The sequence below is a fragment of the Haliotis rufescens genome, unplaced genomic scaffold (assembly GCF_023055435.1).
Source record: "Haliotis rufescens isolate VD_foot unplaced genomic scaffold, xgHalRufe1.0.p SCAF_154, whole genome shotgun sequence".
Classification (NCBI taxonomy): domain Eukaryota; kingdom Metazoa; phylum Mollusca; class Gastropoda; order Lepetellida; family Haliotidae; genus Haliotis; species Haliotis rufescens.
The window spans coordinates 174,635-199,413 of record NW_025963840.1 but is presented as its reverse complement, the minus strand read 5'-3'; positions in this window follow the sequence as shown (position 1 = coordinate 199,413).

Genomic DNA, 24,779 nt, shown 5'->3' with positions numbered 1-24,779 from the left:
ATTCTTTTCCTGTACCAGTCTAGTTCACTATTTTGTAACTTAGAGAGAGATTTCCATTTACTTCTTGCACATGTGAATGCCAGAAGCCAACTGAAATACACTGTGTCTAGAGCATGCACATTTTACGCTCAACCAGCAAGAAGCATGTGCTGTATGCAACTTTAACGCTTTCTGTGAAGCTGTTGTGTACCCATGAATCAACCACTGTGTCCAGGAACATGATACTTGTTCCCGGACGCTTTAGAACATATTTACATATACTCAACAACAAAAGTTCATGTGACACCACTATTTTAGTGTATTTTTCAAACAAATAAAGTTTGGTTTTCAATATTGGAGTACATGTATGGAATCAAGTCATAAAAACACAACTACTACAGAAAAGCCTGCATTCCATGCAAAACTTTTATACAAGCCCCCTGCATTTCACTACCCAAGAATGGGTATAAAAACAAGTGTCTACGCTGGACGGCCATGCAGTGGGGACAAGTTCTATTCACTGACGAGTCTCGTTTTCACCTCAGCCACGTGTTCCACAAACACTCCAGGAACTTCGAAACATGCTCCAGCAGATATGGACAGATATCCCATAGGACTTTGTGCGACGCCTGGTCCGTTCCATGAGACGAAGATGTGTTGCTTGCATCGCTCTGTATATGTCCATAAAACAAATCGTCAACAAGTGGGAATGCGACTTTAAAGCCCAGCAACGGGCAGACCCAGCTTTGGGTGCTTTCTGGCATCGACCATACTGTGACGACTTTCCTGACCCACTAGGCCCTCGTGAGGCCTTCTATGGTGGACAAACCAATGCCATCCAAATATACTATGAGGCACAAGAAGGTGAAATCATCCGGTATGTCGATGTCTGTTCGCTTTATCCCTACATTTGCAAGTACGGTACCTTTCCCACAGGACACTCTACCATCCTCTACTGCCATTCAGAACGGGTGGGGGGCGGTCGGGTAGCCTAGTGGTTAAAGCGTTCGCTCGTCACGCTGAAGACCCGGGTTCGAATCCCGACATGGGTACAATGTGTGAAGCCCATTTCTGGTGTCCCCCGCCGTGATATTGCTGGAATATTGCTAAAAGCGGCGTAAAACCAAACTCACTCACTCACTCACTCAGATCGGGTGGAAAACTGCTCTTTCCTTTGTGCCGAAACCCAGTCAGAGACGTCCTGTGAGCATACGGATGAGGAGATGGCCTGGATGGGCACGTGCACCACCCTAGAAGTCCAAGAAGCTTTGACATGTATGACCCCGAGACCCAGCAAGGGGGACCCTTTGCCCGTTATGTCGACCATTTTTTAAAGTTGAAGTGTGAGTGAGTTTATGCTTTACGTCACATCAGCAATATTTCAGGCATATCGTGACGAGAACATTAATAATACTTAAATTTAGAGGAATAAAAAAAACCAGTCATCGACGGACAGTATACTAACTAGTATATCACAGTTTATGAGTAAGTAAGTAAGTAAGTAAGTAAGTAAGTAAGTAAGTATAGTTTAGAACAATTAAAAGAATAACCTATTATTCAACAATACATTATAAAAACGGCCTATAGATCGCCAGCAACTAAAGTTAGGCCACCTTACTGGGGACTGTGGGGACTTACAATACTTCTGCCACCTGCACGGCTCCCCAGCAGGATTTACACCATCCCTTCAGATGCTGGTGATGGCATGCAATTAAGCTTTCATTAAAAAGAAACAAATATACTACCCTTAAAAATTGTGGTTGGAATAAATGTACTTTCTGGATGTGATCTTACTCTCAGGGGGACAATAATTTTACACCACTTCAACCCCCTATAAAGGTTACAGCCAAAACACTACCAATATTATAAAAAAAATTACTACCAATATTATAAAAAAATAACTATCTATACAATCAAAATTATCAATATTTTTTTAAAATCCCATAGTTAAATGACAACTAATACTATTAAAAAGATCCTTAAGAGATGATGATTTGAAATTTTAATCCCTTGTGATGGCAAAATCAATAGTCAAGCAGGACAAGTGACGATCCCTCATCCAGACTCGCTGACTTGGTTGATGCATGTCATCGATCCCAATTGCGTGGATCGATGCTCATGATATCAATCACTGGATTGTCTGGTCCTGACTCAATTATTTACAGACCGCCGTCATAAAGCTGGAATATTGCTGAGTGCGGCGTTAAATAACCAACCAACCAATCATGTGCTTAAATGTTTTGTCCGAATAAAATGATCTCACAAATAGGTCTTCAGCAACCCATGCTTGCCGTAAAAGGCGACTAACGGGATCGGGTGGTCAGGCTCGCTGACTTGGTTGATGCATGTCATATCGTGTCCCAATTGCGTGGATCGATGGTCATGTCATTCACTGGTTTGTCTGGTCCAGACTCGATTATTAACAGACCGCCGTCATAAAGCTGGAATATTGCTGAGTGCGGCGTAAAACAACCAATTGCGTGGATCGATGCTCATGATATCAATCACTTGATTGTCTGGTCCAGATTCGATTATTTACAGACCGCCGTCATAAAGCTGGAATATTGCTGAGTGTGGCGTTAAACAACAAACCAACCAAAACAAAGAAATGGGGGCATAACTCCGCTATGCTTAGCACTAGTTTATTGTACCTCAGGTCACTTGGTGAGAATTAGCTGTCGGTAAGGACAATATTTTTCGTTGTGTTTAGTTCACTAGGAACCAAACTATTCCAACACAATTATCGATATTGAAACTGTATACTTTTAGTCATAAAAAATACCCATAAGAAATGATGAAATCGTACTTCATAAAAAAAGAGATAATAGAGAAATGGATGGCCCTATATCTGACCTATAACTAAGTGAAGATCCGGGCTAGAATAGGTCTTCAGCAACCCATGCTTGCCGTAAAAGGCGACTATGCTTGTCGTTAAAGGCGACTAACGGGATCGAGTGGTCAGGCTCGCTGACTTGGTTGATGCATGTCATCGATCCCAATTGAATGGATCGATGCTCATGATATTAATCACTGGATTGTCTGGTCCAGACTCGATTTATTTACAGACCGCCGTCATATAGCTGTAATATTGCTGAGTGCGGCGTTAAACAACAAACCAACCAACCAAAACCCAACCTTACTTTTCAACATTTTCCTGAATGTGTAAGTGTAATTTGACTAATATTGCACCATTATTAATGGAGCACTAGCGTCATCAAATGTAATGAAATACCCCCCCCCCCCCCCCCCCCCCACCCCCAAAATAACACCACCATTCTATTTGACGTAATGGCTGGTTTTATGTCTTTGATAACGTCTGAGTAAGATGACACTGGTATTATATTTTTATACAATTCCTGGAGAAATAAAGTAAACAGTTTTATAATATCCTGTGATCACAATATTGAAAAAAGAATGAACCCATTGATTATATAATGCAAAACGAGAGGAATAATTCGTAAATTGTTTGTGACTATAACGCGCACCTGGCGAATCGTTAAATATCACAGTTCTGTGTATCGAACGACAGAAAAAACAATTCCAAGGCAAAGACAATTCTTTCAGAAATGTGTGCATATATTTTAACGAAAAATATTATTCATTTTGTTGAAGCAATGTATTCAATTTTAGTTGTAAAATAAAATGAAACGGCTATTCATGGACATTGCAGCTGGTTATATGAACTTATAATATTGACTATTACACATCCCAAGAAATACGTACATACTGCAGTTACACACAATAAACCTATCAAATCTTATGAAAAGAATATTCGAACAAACAGGTTTTGGTGTTGTGTGTTGTTTTACGCCGCACTCAGCAATTAGTCCGTAATTAAAGGTTTATTTTTCATGAAGGTTCAACAAAATTGACGGAAAAGGTTTTTTAACACATTTCACTGCCTTGATAGGTCTACTTTACAAAAAAAATAGTTTACCAAAATTTGACTTGGGGAAACACCCAAAATAGGTCAAATCCAACATGGCCACCATCAATTAATACAAACGAAAATCGAAAAAGTTTTAAAAAAAGAATCAATCAAAATCTAAACATGGATGATGACTTTAATTATAATCAACTTCATAGGATCAAGCAAGGGAATATATTTTTAACAATTTTGAAGTGAAATCTTACACAGAAATAAATTACGGCTCCCCGAAATGTGAAAAAAATGCAATTGTTCCATATCGGACTACAAAATACTTAACACGGGCTTATAAAGAGGGAATAACCCTGCAATAATACAGTTTACAAGTCAAACTTACTATCAATTTAAATGTCTAAAGTTCAAGACAGTCTTTATATTCACACTCATATACTGGACATGAAGAGACGAATATTCAGTAATGTCAGAAAAGTGATGACTTGGTTCATTTGAACATGTCATCCCTTTGCATTATCCACATGCTGAGGTACATTGTAGACAATTTTTTTCTGCATGAGCATGTGTTTTCATCACACTTTCCAGTGCAATTGTATCTGATTATTTTCAACAGAAATTTAGGAGTGACAGCTTGGTGCCTTTGTGATTGGTTTCAATATAGTGCCCTTGTTGCTCTTGTGAAGCGTCCAGCCCCATTCTGTCGCATCCATATTGTTACCTAGCCAGGTCTGCACTTGGAGTCAGACTCGTTGGCTGGGCAATCTGGCAGCATCTGATGTCAGTGGAAGGTGTCGAAGGGGTAGGTAATTTGAGCTTGATACATACTTTCTCAGTGAATTTTGTCACACGTTCAGAATTCTAATACAAGCCAGGCATACAGCCGTAGAGGATTGCAAGTGCCTGATTACCAGCCTGCTCGATTTCTGCATGGTTTCCACCTGTCACCATGAAAACCTTTGAATATTCCTGAGACCATCCCTATGCCATATGGCCTCGATGTTGTATTGGTCCCTGACAATGCATGTGCAAAGAATGGCTGAGTTTAGGATCAAGGATCATCTGTAGGATGAAGATGTCAATGATCTTTGTACCTTGTCTGAAGAAAGATGGCCTCATGGTATCGGGTCTTAAGTGATATTTGCAACAGGATGAGAAGGTCGGTGTCTTTCCCTTCCACTACCACAGGCTGTATTTGAGCCAATGTACAGGCAGACATTGCAATGTCATAGTCAGCATCTCCGGATGAGTGTTTAATCTGAAAACCCACCTTTTTCGATTTTTGACCCCAACATAGTGATGAATTTTGTTTGTTTCTTTCATTTGCTAAAAGGTCTTTTTCTTCACTTTCAGAATCATGTCTGGTGTGGAATCCACATCTACTCCAATCTCACTTCCAGTTCTTCTCTGATGGGTCTCATCCTTGGTCGAAAAACACCAAAATAACCATTAAACACGATAAGAGCATTGCAGAAGTGGTTCCTCAAGAAATGAGCCCGCACAGCTTGTAACACTGATTTGCCGGACAACATCTGATCTGTACTACCCTCTGAAAATACTTGAGTGATAATCTCCTTTAACCCAGATCCAGCCATCAGATTCCCAACTGTACCCACAAAACTCATCTCAGTATTGAATCCCCCCAAGACCAGGGCTATTTGATGCAAGGGGCTCTCAGCTGGCCGTGATTCGATGATCATGTATGCAATTCACCAAAGTTGCTGGTCGATTGTAATAACCGGTGTGATTCAGTGTCGTCTGGCATGTTTGGAAATATACTCCAGCGTTGATCTGACACAGTATTCGTCACTTGGTGTCATGTTGATAATCGACAAGATTATATATGAGCTCTTCCTGGGGTATAGAATGTCAGAATGGAGCAACTGCATGCAACCGGAACACAGTGGTCGACACACACAGAAGTGGCGCACTCCACAAAATATCTAGTTTGCTATTCTTTTCATCAAGACAGAAGTCACCAATTGGTGGATAGAAAATGTTCGCCAGTACTGCCTTTTGATTTCTTTGTGAGAATAGTTTGACACTGTTGATTTTTTTAACATCATCCAAGTCCACCTTAACTCTTGGTACCCTCCGTTTCACCATCTCGCCCATGGCATGGATTGAGCCAGTGCCATCAAACCTTTTGCTGGCATGATCTATATAACCAGCCTGGTATTGCACGAATGTATCTGCAATGTCTCTGATTAGGTGAACACCATGAGTGGTCACCGAGAATTTTCTAAATTTACGAGGAGCTGAAACCGAGTTGGCTTATCATATCCACTAAATTACGATGACCATATTTGTGTTATAGTGTGATACTTTGTCAAACTTGTCGAGGAGGCAGAAATGATGGGGACATGTCGAATGCATTATTGCCTGACCCAATGACGCAGTATGGAGTTTACTGTTTCAGCTCTTGATGATAGCTTGAAGGAGGATGCGTAATGCATGTGGGAGGTAATCAAGATTGGTGTCAATCAATGCCATCTGCTCATTGTCGAGATACACATCAACATGTTTCGACATGCTCTCTACCTGCGTATGAATGTATCCTCCCCCAACTTTAATCAAACTGTCCATGTCGGATTTGTCCACCTTTGCAACATTTTCATATGCTGTAAGAGATGCAATGTTAGGTTGTTGCCTGATTGTAGTTATGAATACCTTGTTCCCATAGTGATTCATGAATTCCCTTTTCAGCTGAGATGTAGTGTGTAGTTGATCATCACTCAGTGCACTCATTGACTTCATAATGTGATGCAAATTGTCCAAAGGAATCGTTTCATCATCATTCTCTTCCAAGTAATAAATGGCAATCTCAAATGCTGTCATCTAGGACGTACACTTCAGTCGACCAAGTCTCCGTTTCTTTGGTGGAGCCTCCTCATGTTCAATATAAGCTGCAAGTATACTTGTCCCTCTCCGAAAATTCTTATCACAAGCATGGTGATGGATAGCTTCTTCAGCTGGTAGATCGTATATGGGCACGATACTTGACTGTACCATCTTGGCCCAATCATCTTGCCTGTTGACATTTGTTGAGTAACTCAAGAGCCATCGCACGGCTGAAGTACACTTCTATATGGATGTTTGTATGCAACATCCTGGTCAATACAAGTACAGCATAGAAAACAGTGAGTTTTAAAGTTTAAGTCTTAAACATATGATCGAAGAGTTTTCAACTACTTTGATTGCCCTTGGATTTATATGCATACTTCGACACTGTCTGTGTACAAACAGGCTACAGTTTGTAGCCTGGGGTTTGTCCAGGTTAACTGGTTCCATACATAGCAAACAAGTCGCCATCTGTGATCTACATAGGACACCTTCAGTTGAGAATAGTCACCTGCGAATAGTAACAGTTGATAGAAATATGGTTTACATGTGTACAGATACACATGTTGCTTTTCCGATTATAGCAAATGATTTTTGTGCTAAATGTCTTGATTATATCTTCTGAATTGACTTTTAATTAAGTTCCTGAGAAGCTAATACCATTTAAAGAAAAATAACTTCTTCCCGGAGTTTGGATAATCTCCCTTGATACAAATGTTGATGTTAATTTTAAGGCTGTTTCAAATTTAATATTTATATTTGTTCATATTTTCATCAGTTATTCCTCTCTAGAGCTAATCAACTATATATTATACAAGTTTTCATTTTAGCTATAAAAGAAAAATAGCTTATACATACCTTTATGTTCTTGAGGTCTATCTTTAAAACATTGTATGCTCGGCCGCCATTTTGAAGAAGGGAATAAATACTTTGGGTTTTTTCAATTATATTTGTTTCTAACTTGATTATTTATGTGAAGACAATAAACTGTATGATTTTTTATGTAAAACGTCAACATTATAATAAATCGGTTCATGTTCTGCAAGAATTACTGATATTAACAAATTTATGTACTTTTTCGTCATTTTGAAGCATTATTTTAAATTTCTATGTGAATTTTCCTTTCAAAATTGTTAAATATACATTCCTTTGCATGTATCCTGGCAAGCTAATATAGATAGACTCATCATAAATGTTTTTATTGTTATTGGTTCCACGTTTATGACTCTTATTACTTTTATTGGCGGCCATCTTGGATTTGACCTATTTTCGGATGGTTCCCAATGTCCGATTTTGGTAAACTATTTTTTATTTTATAATGTATAGATGCCAAGGCACTAAAATCCAGCAATAAACCTTTTCCGTCAATTTTATTGAACCTGGACCTTTTAATTACTGGACTAAATATACCAGCTATATGAGTGCGGTCTGTAAATAATCAGTATGGACCAGACAATCCAGTGATTTGGTTTGTTTGTTGTTTAACGCCGCACTCAGCAATATTTCAGCTATATGACGGCTGTCTGTAAATAATCGAGTCCCGTTAGTCGCCTTTTACGACAAACATAGTCGCCTCCACGCAATTGGAATCGAGACATGCATCAACCAAGTCAGCGAGTCTGACCACCCGATCCCGTTAGTCGCCTTTTACGACAAGCATAGTCACCTTTTGAGGCAAGCATGGGTTGCCGAAGACCTATTCTACAATTAGAATAGGTCTTCAGCAACCCATGCTTGCCATAAAAGGCGACTAACGGGATCGGGAGGTCAGGCTCGCTGACTTGGTTGATCCCAAATTGCGTGGATCGATGCTCATGATATTAATTACTGGATTGTCTGGTCCAGACTCGATTATTTACAGACCGCCGTCATATAGCTGGAATATTAATGAGTGCCGCGTTAAACAACCAACCAACCAACCTTTCCTATTGACAAAGGCAGTTTCGTTGTCTGATTGTGCCTGTCCCATCGATACATCCGATGACTCCAGGAAATCGAGATATATTGTAGAATTCCTTTCCAATGTCGCCTTTATCCCTCTCTGACGGCCAGGTAACAAACCTGGGCACAAGAGACGCGATGGCAAGGGAAACAACTCGTGTGGCCGTTGATTTGTAATGTGTCGCCAGTGATTTGCAGGAAACTTCCACTTGCAAAGAAGCGTAGGGTTACCAGAACCTGATAAAATGGTTATAAAGAGGCTTATGATAGGTTTGACCAATTTTCAGATATTCCCATAACACCTATATCTATTTTGTTATTCATTTTTGCTGCGTTTCATTATGTCTCTACAAGATTGATATGGTGAGCTACTTGTACCATTAAAGTTGAACCAACACAAAGGCAAGTTGATAAAGATTTTAATTAAGTTACAACAATCACACATGTTTTTGGTTATAATAAATAGAATATACAATGTCTTTCTCTAGTTCCTTTTACAAATAATTCAGTCAGAAAATACATTTCAGTTAATTAATTTAGAAAACATTGAATTCAGTAACAAAAAGCAGTGAAAAAGGAGCAAGATTTTACTAATATTCATATATATATACTATATACATTTTTTGTAGATAGATAGAACAATCTCAGTCATATCGAGTTACACCAATCATTAATATTAATACGGTACCAACTGTGACTTATTTCAATGGGTTATGAAATATCAATATTGCAACCTTAAAACTTGTAAAAATCATTAAATTAACTATAACAATTTATCAAAGAACCATGCTTTGACCTATAACCTTGTGTAAAATACAATATCAGTTATTTGCTTTTTAATTTCTTTATTTTGAGACTGTAATACTCCTTCTGGAGTTCAAGCACTTCGATTTCTAATCTTTCTCTCTTTTCCCTTAGTGAGACTTCTTAAGGGCTGAGCACCTGAACAGGTGTGTGAAATTCCAGAGGAATGTAGTCATCCAGCACACAGCTGCTGGTGTGGCTGGCGCTGGTGCTGGCCGAGGGTGTGACGTTGATGGGGTTCTGGTATGAGGACCCAGACTCCGGAGAACTGAAACAAATATGATAGTGTGTGTTGATGTATCATTTAAAGGGGGGGGGGGGGGGGGGGGGGATCCTTTTGTGTGAATATATTATATTGTATGTTAAACCGTTGACACTTTTTGTTTATATCAACTAAGTACATTCATTAATTTGAGATTGCTGGTCAGGATGGGGTGTTTCAATAAAGGTGAAAAGCCCCAGTGGCAACAAACGGAAGGAATATCAAAACTTGAATAATAGGTGGGAGACTGTGGGAACGCTGAGTGGGGTAGAATCTATGCAAGTTCATCAGCGGTTGGACCAACGATGAAAGAAATGGTAGAACGACGAAATCTGTATCTCTCAAAGAGCTCTTCGTCGTTGTACAGATCAAGAGGGTTGAATCGGTCTCGAAATGTCCGATGAATTGCTTTTTAGCCCTTAGGCGACGCATGAGGCGGAAAACCTCCGCCGACCCGTGAAGATTCCGGGGTAGAATAGGTCTTTGGCAAGCATGGGTTGCTGATCACTGGATTGTCTGGTCCAGACTCGATTATTTACAGACCGCCGTCATGTAGCTGGAATATTGCTGAGTGCGGCGTTCAACAACAAAAAACAACCATCCAACCAACAAACCAACCTCACGTTTAAGGGGTTACCCCAGTATGTAATCTGGAGGGGGCCTCCCTTTAAGGAAACTTGAATCTAGGCTTCCCTCGTCACTCGCTACAAAGCGGCTAGCCGTTGATGACTTTGACCTTTCAATTAATCCCCTCATTTGTATCTGTTTTTACTTTTGTTTGTTTGTTGTTTAATGCCGCACTCAGCAATATTCAAGCGATATGACAGCGCTCTGCAAAATAATTGAGTCTGGACCAGACAATCCAATGATTGACCTCATGAGGATCGATCCACGCAATTGGGATCGATGACATGCATCGACCAAGTCAGCGAGTCTGACCACCCGATCCCGTTAGTCGCCTTTTACGACAAGCATAGTCACCCTTTACGGCAAGTATGGGTTGCTGAAGACCTATTCTACCCCGGAATCTTCACGGGTCTTGGCAGTTAGGACTTAGATCAAATTTTGTCTTAGACTTAAGATATTATCATTGATTGAGCTTCGTGATCCCCGGTTTAAGACAAAATTTGTTAAGGTAATGTAACAGGAGTGAACCCCCTTCGCCGAGGCCATAGCTAAGAACTGGTCAGAGAACTTTTAGGCCCGTCAGCCAGTTTTGTCAACCATCTTCCATACTGCATGTATCTCTCTCGGCTCTCTCTGGTTGGCTCCGGCGGCTTCCCCTGAAATACAACCTCCCTACCTATCAAATAAATAATATTGAGACTAAAACGGCAAATCCATCTGTGAAATGCCCGGGTCAATGTTCAGTTCCGCATGACGCTCCCTGATGCCGCTCCCTGATGGTTGGTCCCTGATGGTTGATCCTGAAACAGCTGGTGTTCTGGTCCCCGCCCTTGCTCTCAGTGGTCTTGACATCTGTCAGTGGTTTGGTTTGATTGTTGTTTATTTAACGCGTCACTCACCATTATGACGACGGTCTGTAAATAATCGAGTCTGGACCAGACAATACAGTGATTAATATCATGAGCATCTATTCATACAATTGGGATCGATGACATGCATCAACCAAGTCAGCGAGGCTGACCACCCGATCTTGTTAGTCGCCTCTTACGAAAAGCATATAATCTGTCAGCGAAACACATACATCTCTTTTCCCGTGTCAGCGGGCATCTCATCATAAATTACTTGAAAGAAATTGGTCTGTATAATAAACTTTAAATATGTATGTGAATAATTAAATGCTTTTTTAAAAATTTGGTGTGATGCTATTAGCAACTGACATTATTAAAGGCTCTGTCCAGGAGGTTAACGTAGCGTAAAAATATTGTCCATCTGTGTGACACGTAATCCTATAGTAATTGATGTAACTATCATCAACCAGTGTTTTATGCCAACTCATTGAAGAGTATTTTTTAATATTGGCTAGTATTGTGCACAACCACCAGTGGCTAAAGTGATGACGTAAATCCTGCTGGGGTATCATGCAGGAAGCAGAGGTACTGTAAGTCTCCATGATCCCCAGCGAGGTGGCCTAGCTTTGGTTACTGGTGGCCTATAGCCCGTGTTTAAAACTGTCTTAATGATATTGTTATGCTCAAATATGTTTCATCAAATGTTTTAAAATATAGTATGCTCCAATATGTTTCATAAATTGTTTTTAAAAATGACATTGCATAAATAACCAAATTGTATATATATTAACTTGGTCTCGTCGCTTTATGGCTGAAATAATTCCGATGAGACGTTAAAGTTTAACTCACTCACTCACTCTTGGTCTCGTCGCTTTATGGCTGAAATAATTCCGATGAGACGTTAAAGTTTAACTCACTCACTCACTCACTCAGGAGTCATGAACAAACACTCAGGAGTCATGAACAAACACACAATTAGGGGTCCAAATCTTGACCACTTCAATTCTTTTTTAAATAACAAGAACTTCGTTTTACATTTGTGTGGTGGTTTTCTAACTGGACGTGTTTCATATTAAAACAAAGTGAATTTCCACATTAATGAGAACACTCCAGATTTGGGGGTCGAGATAATCTATTATGGTGAATCATATATGCCAAACGATGAATAAGGACTTGTTTAAATGTTAACCCTCCTTGTAACTTTGTGTTCATCCTTACGTACTCTTTATTTAGCTTTCCGGATTTAACACCCATTCTTGTTCTCTGACCCTTGTGAAATTAAAAGTTTACTTGTGAAGAATATGTCTTCAGCAAAGCATGCTTGCAGTAAAACGTGACTATGCTTGTCGTACGAGGCAACAAACGGGATCGGGTGGTCAGGCTCGTTGACGTGGTTGATGCAAGTCATTGATCCCAATTGCGTGGATCGATTCTCATGATATTAATCACTGGATTGTCTGGTCCAGACTCGATTATTTTACAGACCGCGCGCACACCTTCAAGAGGACGTTGCCTCCGTTTCCAGGGGAGGAGGAGGAGGGAATTGGGAAAAACAACCCAGAGAAGCGGTCGTAAAAGGTGAACAAGATCGACATGGTTGTTGTTGTTCTAAACATAGAAAAGGTGGTGGTGGTTGTGCAGGGTGGGTGGTGGTTGTGCAGGGTGGGTGGTGGTGAAGGGAGGGAGGGAGGGAGGAGGAGGCGGGTTCTTTGTTTGGGTTTGAGGGCCGTTAAAGCAAAGGATGAAAGCGTTCTTTCGGGAGAGATGGGTGGCCCTGAAAAGGGCCGTTTTGAAGAAGATGACTTCTTCACATACAGGTGCACGCAACGGTTCAAAGGCACCGGTGGACAGTCATTTGGCGTCTTACAGGACACCTACTTGTGTGCGTTAAACGACGCATGTAGGTGTCCTTCAGCACAGTGTTGCAATACACGCATTGGAAAGTCCCATCCCATGCCCTTGTACCATGTTCGTACACTGGCAGGTACCCTTGGCATCTACCACATTGCCATGGAGGTAACGATGCTGTTTCATTCTTAGTAGAAATCAGTTCCAGATCCCAGTTTTCTTATTTTTCCATGTTGTTGCTGTTGCCGCTGATTTTTTCTTTTTATCACAAGTGGCACTGACCCACTCGAATGGTTGTTCTCTTGTTTTATAGGAGAGCCACTGACACCCTGCTTCCTGGTTGGTTCCCCAGGCAGCAGCTCCGATTGTTTCGTTCCGGTGCCTGGCCAGCACCTCGGTTTTCCAAAACGGACCGACCCCTGTGTTTCTTTTCCATAGGAAGTGAATTTTACCATGGGAGAGAAAGCACAACCCTGGTTCGACCATTCAGAGCCCAGCATGGTCCTCTGATTGATCGATAACCCAGGCTTCTGATTGGTCAGATTTCGATCAGTTTTTTTCTTCTTGGGTAGCCTTGGTATTTTTTAGGTAGACGGTCGTCTGAATGCTAAAGGCGGACCGTCATAGGTAGGCATGAACGTGATGCTGGAATGCCTACGTGATGTACGTTGTCCTGTGTGTGTGTGTGTATGTCTTCAAAAAGACGTTGACGTTGATCCATAGAATGATGATGCCATGCCTACGTGATGTAGGTCATGTTGCCAGGCACACGCAGTGTTTCACGCATGTTGCCAGGCAAAACGTGGTGTCCTGTGTATGTGTATGTGTATGTGTGTGACTACAAACATTTATTTAGTATTAAGATGGATAGAGAAAGATCGATAGACATACGTGACGTTTGCACAGGTGATGTACTGCGTGTCGCGTGATGAACGTCTTGTTTCATCCGTGTCTTCATGCAAAAAAAAACAAAAACGTGGTGTCATGTGTGTGTGTCTCTCAAGCAGACGTTGAACAATATTATCATGACGTTGTCACTTGTTTAATTATACCGAGGTGTTGACACCCGTGTAAGTCTACACACGTACTGTGACATGTGTTTTCATGCACACGTGATGTGGTTGACTCGTGTCTCCATGCAAACGCAGTGTACTACGTGTCTCTGAGACGTACCATGTGGTGTCACGCGTAGACGTGTGCCCCCAAGAGGTCTAGGGGAGGGTGTGGGTTCTTTGTTTTGGATTGTTGGGTTGGCAAAGCAAAGGATGAAAGTTGTCTTTTGGGTGAGATGGGTGGCCCTGAAAAGGGCCGTTTTGGGAAAGAAAAACTTTTCTGCTGCTGTCAAAGAAGAATCATCATGTCCAAACTTAGGACAAGACAAGGATCATCAAAGCGGTACTTGCTACCATCTGGGTATACCATCTGGGTATGCCATCTGGGTGCCCTACGTGGCACCACTTGTGGGTCCAACAAAGAAAAGCTTGTTGGAAACAGGAATCGGAAATAGACTGAACCATCCACAATAACAGCAGTAACAACAGCAGCAGCAAACTTGAACTTGAACGGGAACTTGAACGGGAACTTGAACAGGTACACAGGAAAAGGGAAACGGCCTCCTAGGCAGCCGGCCGTGCTACACCATTCGAGTTTCTCTGATTCACATTCTCCTCGCGGAGATAGTGTAGCTGTAGCTTCTTCTTGTGTTTCACCAGACCGGTTAGTTTGAGGTAGTCACAGTGTGGGGACCACTTGTGGTGTTCCACCCAAGGATCGTCGTGGGACGCCCATCGTCTCGGCCGCACACCCACCACATTGGAAACAGTACACAGCATCGGCACCCTGAGTGTAGACGAAGCCCGCAGAGATAGTGTATTATGGTGAATCATATATGCCAAACGATGACCAAGGACTTGTTTAACCCTCCTGGCAACTTTATGTTCATCCTTCCATACCTTATTTAGCTTTCTTGATTTAGCATCCTTCCAAAAGAAACACCCATTCTTGTTCTCTGAACGTTTGTGCAATTAAACGTTTAATTGCGTAGAATAGGTCTTCAGCAACCCACGCTTGCAGTAAAAGGCGACTATGTTTGGCGACTACCGAGGCGACCTACTGTATGGGGTGGCTCGCTGACTTGATTGATGCATGTCGTCGTATCCCAATTGCGTGGATCGATGATCATGTTTGGTTGGTTTGTTGTTTAGTTCCGCACAAAGCAATATTCCAGCTATATGACCGCAGTCCAAATTAGATTCCATTCACCATCAGGGCCTATGTCTTGGCGCATTTCGAACGTCTCCTGTAGATAGCTTATATGTAGAAGCTGATGAACCATCGTTGAAGCAACGGCGTATCAAATTATCGCTTCAATACATTACAAAATTACGCTCAAACCCGTTAAACCCTGCATATAACTGTATATTTCAACCCCTTTACAAAGAACTTTTTCATAGTAAGCCTAAGCTGGTCCCACCACTAGGCATTCGGATTAAACCCCACATCACAGCTGCCAATATTGATTTAGATAATATTTCTCCTTTCAGGCTTTTGACTTCTCCTCCTTGGCAGCTTATCAGACCGGAGGTGGACTTTACTCTTACACAATTTAAAAAAATCAGACACATATCAATTGATATATCAGCAAGAATATATACAAATAAATATGAGACCCACCGTTCCATTTTTACAGATTGACCCAAGGACGGTAGCACAGTCTCCAGTGCTGCTGTCATTGGAAATTCCGAGGTAGAATAGGTCTTCAGCAACCCATGCTTGCCGTAAAAGGCGACTATGCTTGTCGTAAAAGGCGACTTACGGGATCGGGTGGTCAGGGTCGCTGACTTGGTTGATACATGTCATCGATCCTAAATGCGTGGGTCGATGCTCATGATATCAATCACTGGATTGTCTGGTCCAGACTCGATTATTTACAGACCGCCGTCATATAGTTGGAATATCTGATAGTCTAGTGTTTTTGCTGTCCTTTGTCGACAGATTTTAATGTCTATGTTTATGTATTATTAATGTACAACTTGATCTGGTCACGATATGGCTGAAATATTGCCGATTTGACTATAAATCTTAACTCACTCACTCACTCACTCACTATGAATAGACACCATGTGTACAACTATGATGTTTACAACGGTTGAAACACACCTTAAATATATTGCAAATGCATGTAGTTCCATAATCTATAGATTGACATCATGAGCATCGAACTACACAATTGGGATACGATGACATATATCAACCAAGTCAGCGAGCCTGACCACCGGATCCCATTAGTCGCCTTGTACGACAAGCATAGTCGCCTTTTACGGCAAGCATGGGTTGCTGAAGACCTATTCTACCCCGGATCTTCACGGGTCTTGATGTGTAAAGATATAGTGTCATGCTCTTCACATTGTTGAAGTAAGATATCTGTATGATTATGGAAAACAATATGTGAAGCGCACCGACAAGCTTTCATTAGGCCAGTCTGCTCTGATTTTAGAATAAACGCGTTTGTTTACAAACGAGAGAAAAGTCCAGTCATGTGATATGCAAATTAGCTTGTGGCAGTAGTATATGCAAATAAGCTTGTGGCAGTGGTATATGGAAATTAGCTTGTGGCAGTGGTATATGCAAATTAGCTTGTGGCAGTGGTATATGCAAATTAACTTGTGGCATAGGTATATGCAAATAAGCTTTTGGCAGTGGTATATGCAAATTAGCTTTTCGCAGTGGTACATGCTAATTAGCTTTTGGCAGTGGTATATGCAAATTAGCTTTTGGCAGTGGTATATGCAAATTAACTTGTGGCATAGGTATATGCAAATAAGCTTTTGGCAGTGGTATATGCAAATTAGCTTTTCGCAGTGGTACATGCTAATTAGCTTTTGGCAGTGGTATATGCAAATTAGCTTTTGGCAGTGGTACATGTAAATTAGCATGTGGCAGTGGTATATGTAAATTAGCAAGTAAGTCAGTAAGACGAGGACACGCGAATGATTACAGGTTCTGAAATCATATTTTAGGGTTGTTTCAATCACATAAAATACAGCATATTCGAGAGAGTGCGCGAGACTGTCATATTCAATGTGGTGTCATGTTCTTAAAATATCTTTGTGTTTTCTTGTAGTATGTCTTCAGCAACCCATGCTTGTCGTAAAAGGCGTCTATGCCTCGATTATTTACAGACCGCCGTCATATAGCTGGAATATTGCAAAATGCGGCGTAAAACAACAAACCAACCAATCTTGTATTTTCAAGATCACTGCCATGGACTGCCTTACAGGAACAAAAATACTTTTTGATGTCTTCAAAGCTTTAAACATGTTCAAGTCTTATCCATATGAGTTATTAAGTATAGGGTTCGGAAATGCTTTTCACGTATTTCATTCAACGCCCAACATTTCCGAATGGCGTTAAACAACAAACAAACACGCAAACATAAAATAACAGTCAAAACAAAAACAGTAATAATGATTATAATTATTGGTTGGGAAATGTTTATTACTGGGTACTTTGTCCACATGAGTAGCTGCTCTGGCCCAATGGCTGTCGTGCGGAGCCGGAAAAGTTCGCCCGAGTACTTCCGGTTTACGCTGTATTCCGCCTTGGCTGAAGTGTCGGATCTTCCTGATCTATTTAAGTGAATGAAAGAGGCCCTTCACGACATTTTTCATTGTCAGGGTTATTTTGTACAAAACACTGATAAAACAATGTAAATGTAATGTAAAACATTAGTGGCAACGCCTCGGGTTTACGTATTTATAGACCCCTCCAAAAGATCAGATGAGTGAGTGTATTTTTGGGAAATAGCGTCAGCTGGATTTTAGAAACAAGCTTATTAACCCATCAGAGAGATTCGGACAGTCAGTTGTTAGTTGACATGTACACATGGGATTTCATCACATAATCTCTGCTCAAAAGCCGATGCTGCAGCTAAAGCAGCTCTTGACAGCTCTCCATTTCTTATCCCGTACAGTGATTTCTCAACCAACCATCAAATCTTATACTGGGGATCTCATGCAAAAGAGGTGGGACACCCAAGAAGGAAGCAATAAACTACACGAATTGAAACCAAAAATCGGTCATACCTACTTGGGTTGTCAGTCAAGATATGACGAGGTTGTATTACGGCGATGTCGTATTGGCCACAGTCGGTTTACACACATATCTGCTTAAGACAGATGAGGACGAACCTCCTAAGTGTATCCTTTGTGATGAAAGGTACACCGTCAAGCATATATTGCTTGACTGTGTGGACTTTGCAATCGCAAGGGATTCACATTACCAAAGCATAAATCTGAAAGATCTCTTTTCCCGTGTCAGCGGGCATCTCATTATAAATTACTTGAAAGAAATTGGTCTGTATAATAAATTTTAAATATGTATGTGAATAATTAAATGCTTGTTTTTAACTTTGGTGTGATGCTACTATTAATATACATTATTGAAGGCTCTGTCCAGGAGGTTAAAGTACCGTAAAAATATTGCCCCCCTGTGTGACACATAGTCCTGTCGTAATCAATGTAACTATCATCAACCAGTGTTTTTAAGCCAACTCATCGATGAGTATTTTTTAATATTGTCTAGCATTGTGCACAACCACCAGTGGCTAAAGTGATGACGTAAATCCTGCTTGGGTATTATGCAGGAAGCAGATGTATGTAAGTCCCCTTGATCCCCAACGAGGTGACCTAGCTTTGGTTACTGGTGGCCTATAGCCCGTGTTTTAAAACTGTATATATAATATTGTTATGCTCAACTATTTTCATGAATTGTTTCTAAATATAATATGCTCAAATATGTTTTACAACTTGTTTTTAAACAAAAGTTTGCATTAATGACTAAGTTGTAACTATATTAACTTGGTCTCGTCGCTATATGGCTGAGATAATGCCGATGCGACGTAAAATTTTAACTCACTCACTCACTCACATAATCTCTGCAATTACGGGTTTGGATGTATAGGCCTTCAGCACCCCATGCTTGTCGTAAATGGCGACTATGCTTGTTGTAAGAGGCGACTAACGGGATCGGGTGGTCAGTCTTGTTGACTTGGTTGATGCATGTCATCGCATCCCAAATGAATATGTCGATGCTCATGATGTCAACCACTGGATTGCGTTGTCCAGACTCGATTCTTTACTGACCGCCGCCATACATCTGGAATACTGCTGAGCGCGGTGTTAAACAACAAAAACAACAACCAAAATGCCATAAGGTGATGTCACCCAAGCTGGGCACCCAGGTTTGTTCGCAGTAAAAACGCTTGGAAATGTCTCAAAATCACCAAACTAGTCCAAGGAGCGACTATTTAATTTTCTAACGGTTATTACAATCAACCAATCAGAAAATAATACATCTCCAACTGGAGATATGCAAAAATATGTTACTAACAACCCTTGGGAAACAAGAGGATACATTGAACTACGATAATCATGAATATCTTACCTGTTATTACACACACACGCGCACGCACGCACGCACACACGCAAGCGCACATACAAACTTACAGACGCATACACAGACAGACACACACTCATGTACAGACACGCACATGCACACACACACACATGTACAGACACGCACATGCACACACACATACAGACGTATAGGCACACACATACACACACACGGACACATACAGACGCACACATTAACAGACAGGCAGACACACACACAGACATACAGATACACACACTGACAAAGTTAGATCTTCTCTGTAATTGAAAACATGTCAAGACAATTAATCCACACCTGGTTGGAGGTGAGGTGAGGTGAAATGGGGTTTAACGTCGCGTCCAAGATTATTGCACTTATATAGCGACGTGCATGTACGTGTGTGTGTTTGTGTGGCTGCTTGTACTAGTCCGGACTGATGCCGATTTATAGTGCTAGCTCACTGAGATACCATGCCGAAGTTTAACATGAATACCCCACTCAGACACAGCATACTGACTCCGAGCCGACCAGTCCTTGTTTTAGCCCCTTAATGCCGAGCGCCAGACAGGGTAACAACAAGTACCATTTTTTAACGTCTTTTGGTATGACGCGGTCGGGGATCGAACCCCGGACCTTCCGCTCTCCGGGCGGACGCTCTACCACTAGACCACGGAGGCGGTCACCTGGTTGGAGAATTTGGAAATGTTATAAGAAATACTACTTAAAAGGTGACAGACCCTATCATTAAAAACGATTATTACGGATCAATAGTGTTTGTTTTTACTAGTTATTATACTGGGCGCTAATTCCGCTAAACCCACCACTTTACAATGGGAGAAAACGGGGCATAATCGGCGACAATCAGATTTGCTAAAATGAAGATGCTAACGGTATTTCATTAACGTGGTCATTTAATTCCATGAATTATGTGTACGATTTCGTGACAACAGTGAGCTGACACGAAATATTAACGAAAATGTCACTGTCGAAAATGGTTTGTGTGTCATTGTTTACAGTTCACCGACCAATTTCGAGTCTCGAAACAGCTGAAATATTGTTAACTTCACTAAAAGTAACGATGGATGTTATTCTCGAGACGTATACATTGCAAGAGCATTCATGAAAATGCTATGAAAAAGTTATAACCACCCGTTCTAGCGTTTTTCTGTAGTAAATAGTCACTATATGGCTGAAATATTGCCGATGTGACTTTAAATCGTAACTCACTCACTCACTCTATAGTAAATACATGTGTCCGCCATGTTTGTTCGTCTAGTGGAGGCGGCCATTGAGCAGTCATTGCCTGGGTCAGTGTAGCGCCAGCGCAGCATACCCAGGGAACCAGGCTGCAAGCTTCGCAATTCCCTGTACACAGTTGTACCCCTTAGTCGTTACAGGTTCCACTTTTGTTGCACGTGGGCGTGTTCCTGACATTACGTCAACACCATGCACTGGCAGCAAAGTCACCGAGCTTGGCCACTCGATCCATTACGTGGCCACTTACAACAAGCATGGACCCGTGAAGATCCGGGGTAGAATAGGTCTTCAGCAACTCATGCTTGCCGTAAGAGGCGACTAACGGAATCGGGTGGTCAGGCTCGCTGACTTGGTTGATGCAGGTCATCGATCCCAATTGCGCTGATCGATGTTCATGATGTCAATCACTTGATTGTCTGGTCCAGACTCGATTATTTACAGATCGTCATCATATAGCTGTAATATTGCTGAGTGCGGCGTTAAACAACAAACAAACAAACAAATAATACAACAAGCATGGACACGGTGACTTGGTTTATTGCATAACGTCCCACGCCCCGACGTCGTGCGACGTTGCTCATAATGTCAATCACTGGTTTGTAAAACCGTAGGATTTGTTTGTTGGTTTGTTGTTTAACGCCGCAATAAACAATATTACAGCTACATGGCGCCGGTCCGTAAAAAATCGAGTCTGGACCAGACAATCCAGTGATTGACATCATGAGCATCGATCTACGCAATAGGGATACGATGACATGCATCAACCAAATTGGCGAGCCTGACCACCCGATCCCGTTAGTCGCCTTTTACGACAAGTATGGGTTGCTGAAGACCTATTCTACCCCGGATCTTCACGGGTCTCTACGCAATAGGGATCAGTCCGGACTAGTACAAGCAGCCACACACAAACGTGCATGCACGTCGGCATATAAGTGCAATAATCTTGGATGCGACTTTGAACCTATTTCACCTCGCCTCACCTCACCTCACCTCCAGCTATGTGACGCACCGTTTAGCAAGAAACAAAAATAAATTATTAATTCCTTCAAGGTCAAGTGAAAAGTGACACATCATTGTGTACTATGGTTTACGATGCGACTTGCTGCGTGTTTGGCATTTACGAGAGGTCCTTGTTATTTCAACGAGATTTATTATATTTACAGTTATTTTTAATGTGCAACAAATTTATCGCAAGGACGTGTTCCAAAACACGCATATTCATAGCAACTTTTATGATATAATGTTTCCTTATGGAGAAGAATCTTGGACTAGCGAAAATAATGTCAAGGTTGAACATGACACTTCCCTCGGTGTAATTGTCGGGTGACAACTGGTATTAAAATATTGTAAGAGGAAAGCGTGTATAAACGTGTGTTTGTTTGTGTTAGTTGAGTGAGTGAGTGAGTGAGTGAGTGAGTCAATTAGATTTCATGCTTGTTGATCAGTCATTTTATTTAAAACTTTAAAACATTTTTATAAAATGTTTTCGCATCTTAGATATCGTATCTTTCAAAATCAGTAAACATTTCCAACGTGGTGGGGGTCATGTGGTGCAAATTCATTTCTTACCCCAGTTTTCTTGGAACCAATTATTTGTACACAAAATTACTCGGCCACATATTACGTTTTACAAACTGTTGCAGACATGAGTGATGGTTAAATAGACATAATCAAATTTAACAACAGTTCTTTCAATTTTCAATTACATAAAAGGGGCGGTCGGTTAGCCTAGTGGTTAAAGTGTTAGCTCGTCACGCCGAAGACCCGGGTTCGATTCCCGACATGGGTACAATGTGTGAAGCCCATTTCTGGTGTCCCCCGCCGTGATATTGCTGGAATATTGCTAAAAGCGGCGTAAAACCATACTCACTCACTCACTCACTCAGTTTAATGTATGAGGAAAGTGGTGCAAGTCTAATTCATTTCACTTCGGTGATCCCCACGATCATGGGTATGGTGCTGACAAACCAGGAAATATTATCAGGGCAAACCGGATTCGAACCCACGACCATAGGACTCTTGGCGCCCAAGTGACGCAGCTGTGCACAGCGAATTGCAGTACAACTGGGTCAGCTGTGATCCCACTCATTGGAGTGAGTGAGTGAGTGAGTTTGGTTTTACGCCGCTTTTAGCAATATTCCAGCAATATCAAGGCGGGGGACACCAGAAATGGGCTTCACACATTGTACCCATGTCGGGTATCGAACCCGGGTCTTCGGCGTGACGAGCGAACGCTTTAACCACTAGGCTACCCGACCGCCCCTCCCACTCATTGGAAGTAACACACATACCCAACACTGCAAAATGAGGAAAGTTGAGTACGAACAAGGGCGGGAGTTTGATGGGGTGGGGCGGTGGGGTGTTTCAAATACTTCAAGCACGTTCCTGCCTATTAACCATTACCGCCACAATCACTACGGCGTATGTCCTTATGTTGTTTCTTCAGGGTACATGGTCATATTACTCGACGTGTAAACATTAAACTGCTGAATGGGTTGGCGCTGGACGCAGTGGACAACACATTACTCGTTACTGAGTAACTGATACTTGCTTTTTGCCAATTGCTGAGTTTTACCACGGAGTTGTTACTTGATTGTCAGTTTGACACATGGACATTTCGGACGGATTTCTTAATTTTGAAGCGTTTAATGGTAGGTGAAAAATGAATAAATATGTACGTAGGTTCTTGGAGCGTCTCTCTGACCTGTCATCCATCTATTGTCTAGTTACCTAAATGAATACACATAATGAACTGAGAGAGAGGAAGAGCGAGAGAGAGAGAGAGAGAGAGGGAGAGAGGAAGAGAAAGGAGAAAGAGATGGAAGAGAGAGAGAGGAGGAAGGGAGAAAGGAAGCAGAGCGAATGAGAAGAGGAAGAGCGAGAGAAAGAGATGGAAGAGAGAGAGGAGGAAGGGAGAGGAAGAGAATGGAGGTAGAGCGAGAGGATGAAGAGAGAGGAGGATGAGAGAGATAGGAGGAAGCAGAGCGAGAGAGAAGAAGAGCGAGAGAAAGATGGAAGAGAGAGAGGAGGAAGGGAGAAAGGAAGCAGAGCGAGAGAGAAGAGGAAGAACGAGAGGAAGGAGAAAGAGATGGAAGAGACAGAGGAGGAAGGGAGAAAGGAAGCAGAGCGAGAGAGAAGAGGAAGAGCGAGAGAAAGGAGAAGGAGGAAGAGAGAAAGAGGAGAGAAAAGGAAGAAAGAAAGGAGGAAGAGAGGGGAGAGAGAGGAGGAAGAACGAGAGAGAAGGAAGAGAGAGGAAGAGGATGGAGGAAGAGCGAGAGGATGAAGAGAGGAGGATGAGAGAGAGGAGGAAGGGAGAAAGGAAACAGCGAATGAGAAGAGAAAGAGCGAGAGAAAGAGATGGAAGAGAGAGAGGATGAAGGGAGAAAGGAAGCAGAGCGAGTGAGAAGAGGAAGAGCGAGAGGAAGGAGAAAGAGATGGAAGAGAGAGAGGTTGAAGGGAGAAGGGAAGCAGAGCGAGAGAGAAGAGGAAGAGCGAGAGAAAGGAGAAAGAGATGGGAGAGAGAGAGGAGGAAGGGAGAAAGGAAGCAGAGCGAGAGTGAAGAGGAAGAGCTAGAGAAAGGAGAAAGAGAGGTAGGAGGAAGAGAGAAAGAGGAGCGAGAGAAAAGGAAGAAAGAAAGGAGGAAGAGGGGAGAGAAAGAAGGAAGAGAGAAAGGAGAAAGTTAGGGAGAGAGGAAGAAAGGAGGAAGAGCGAGAGAGGATGAAGAGAGAGAGGGGAAGCGAGATATGAGGAAGAGAAGAAGAGAAGGGATAAAGAGCGAGAGAGGAGGAACAGCAAGGGGAGAGAGAGAAGAGAGCACAGAGAGAGGGGAAGCGATAGAGAGGAAGAAGAGCAAGAGGGAAAGATCGAAAGAGGAGGAAGAGAGAAAGGGGGAAAAGACGTAGAGAAGAGAGGAGAAAGAAAACAGTGAATCGGAGTACGAGGGGGAGAAAGGGGAGAGGGACAGAGAGGGAGAGAGAGGCGGAAAGGGAGGGGAAGTAAGAGGCAGAGAAAGGAAGCTGGAGAGACGCAGAGGCAGAGAGAAAGGAAAGAAAGACAA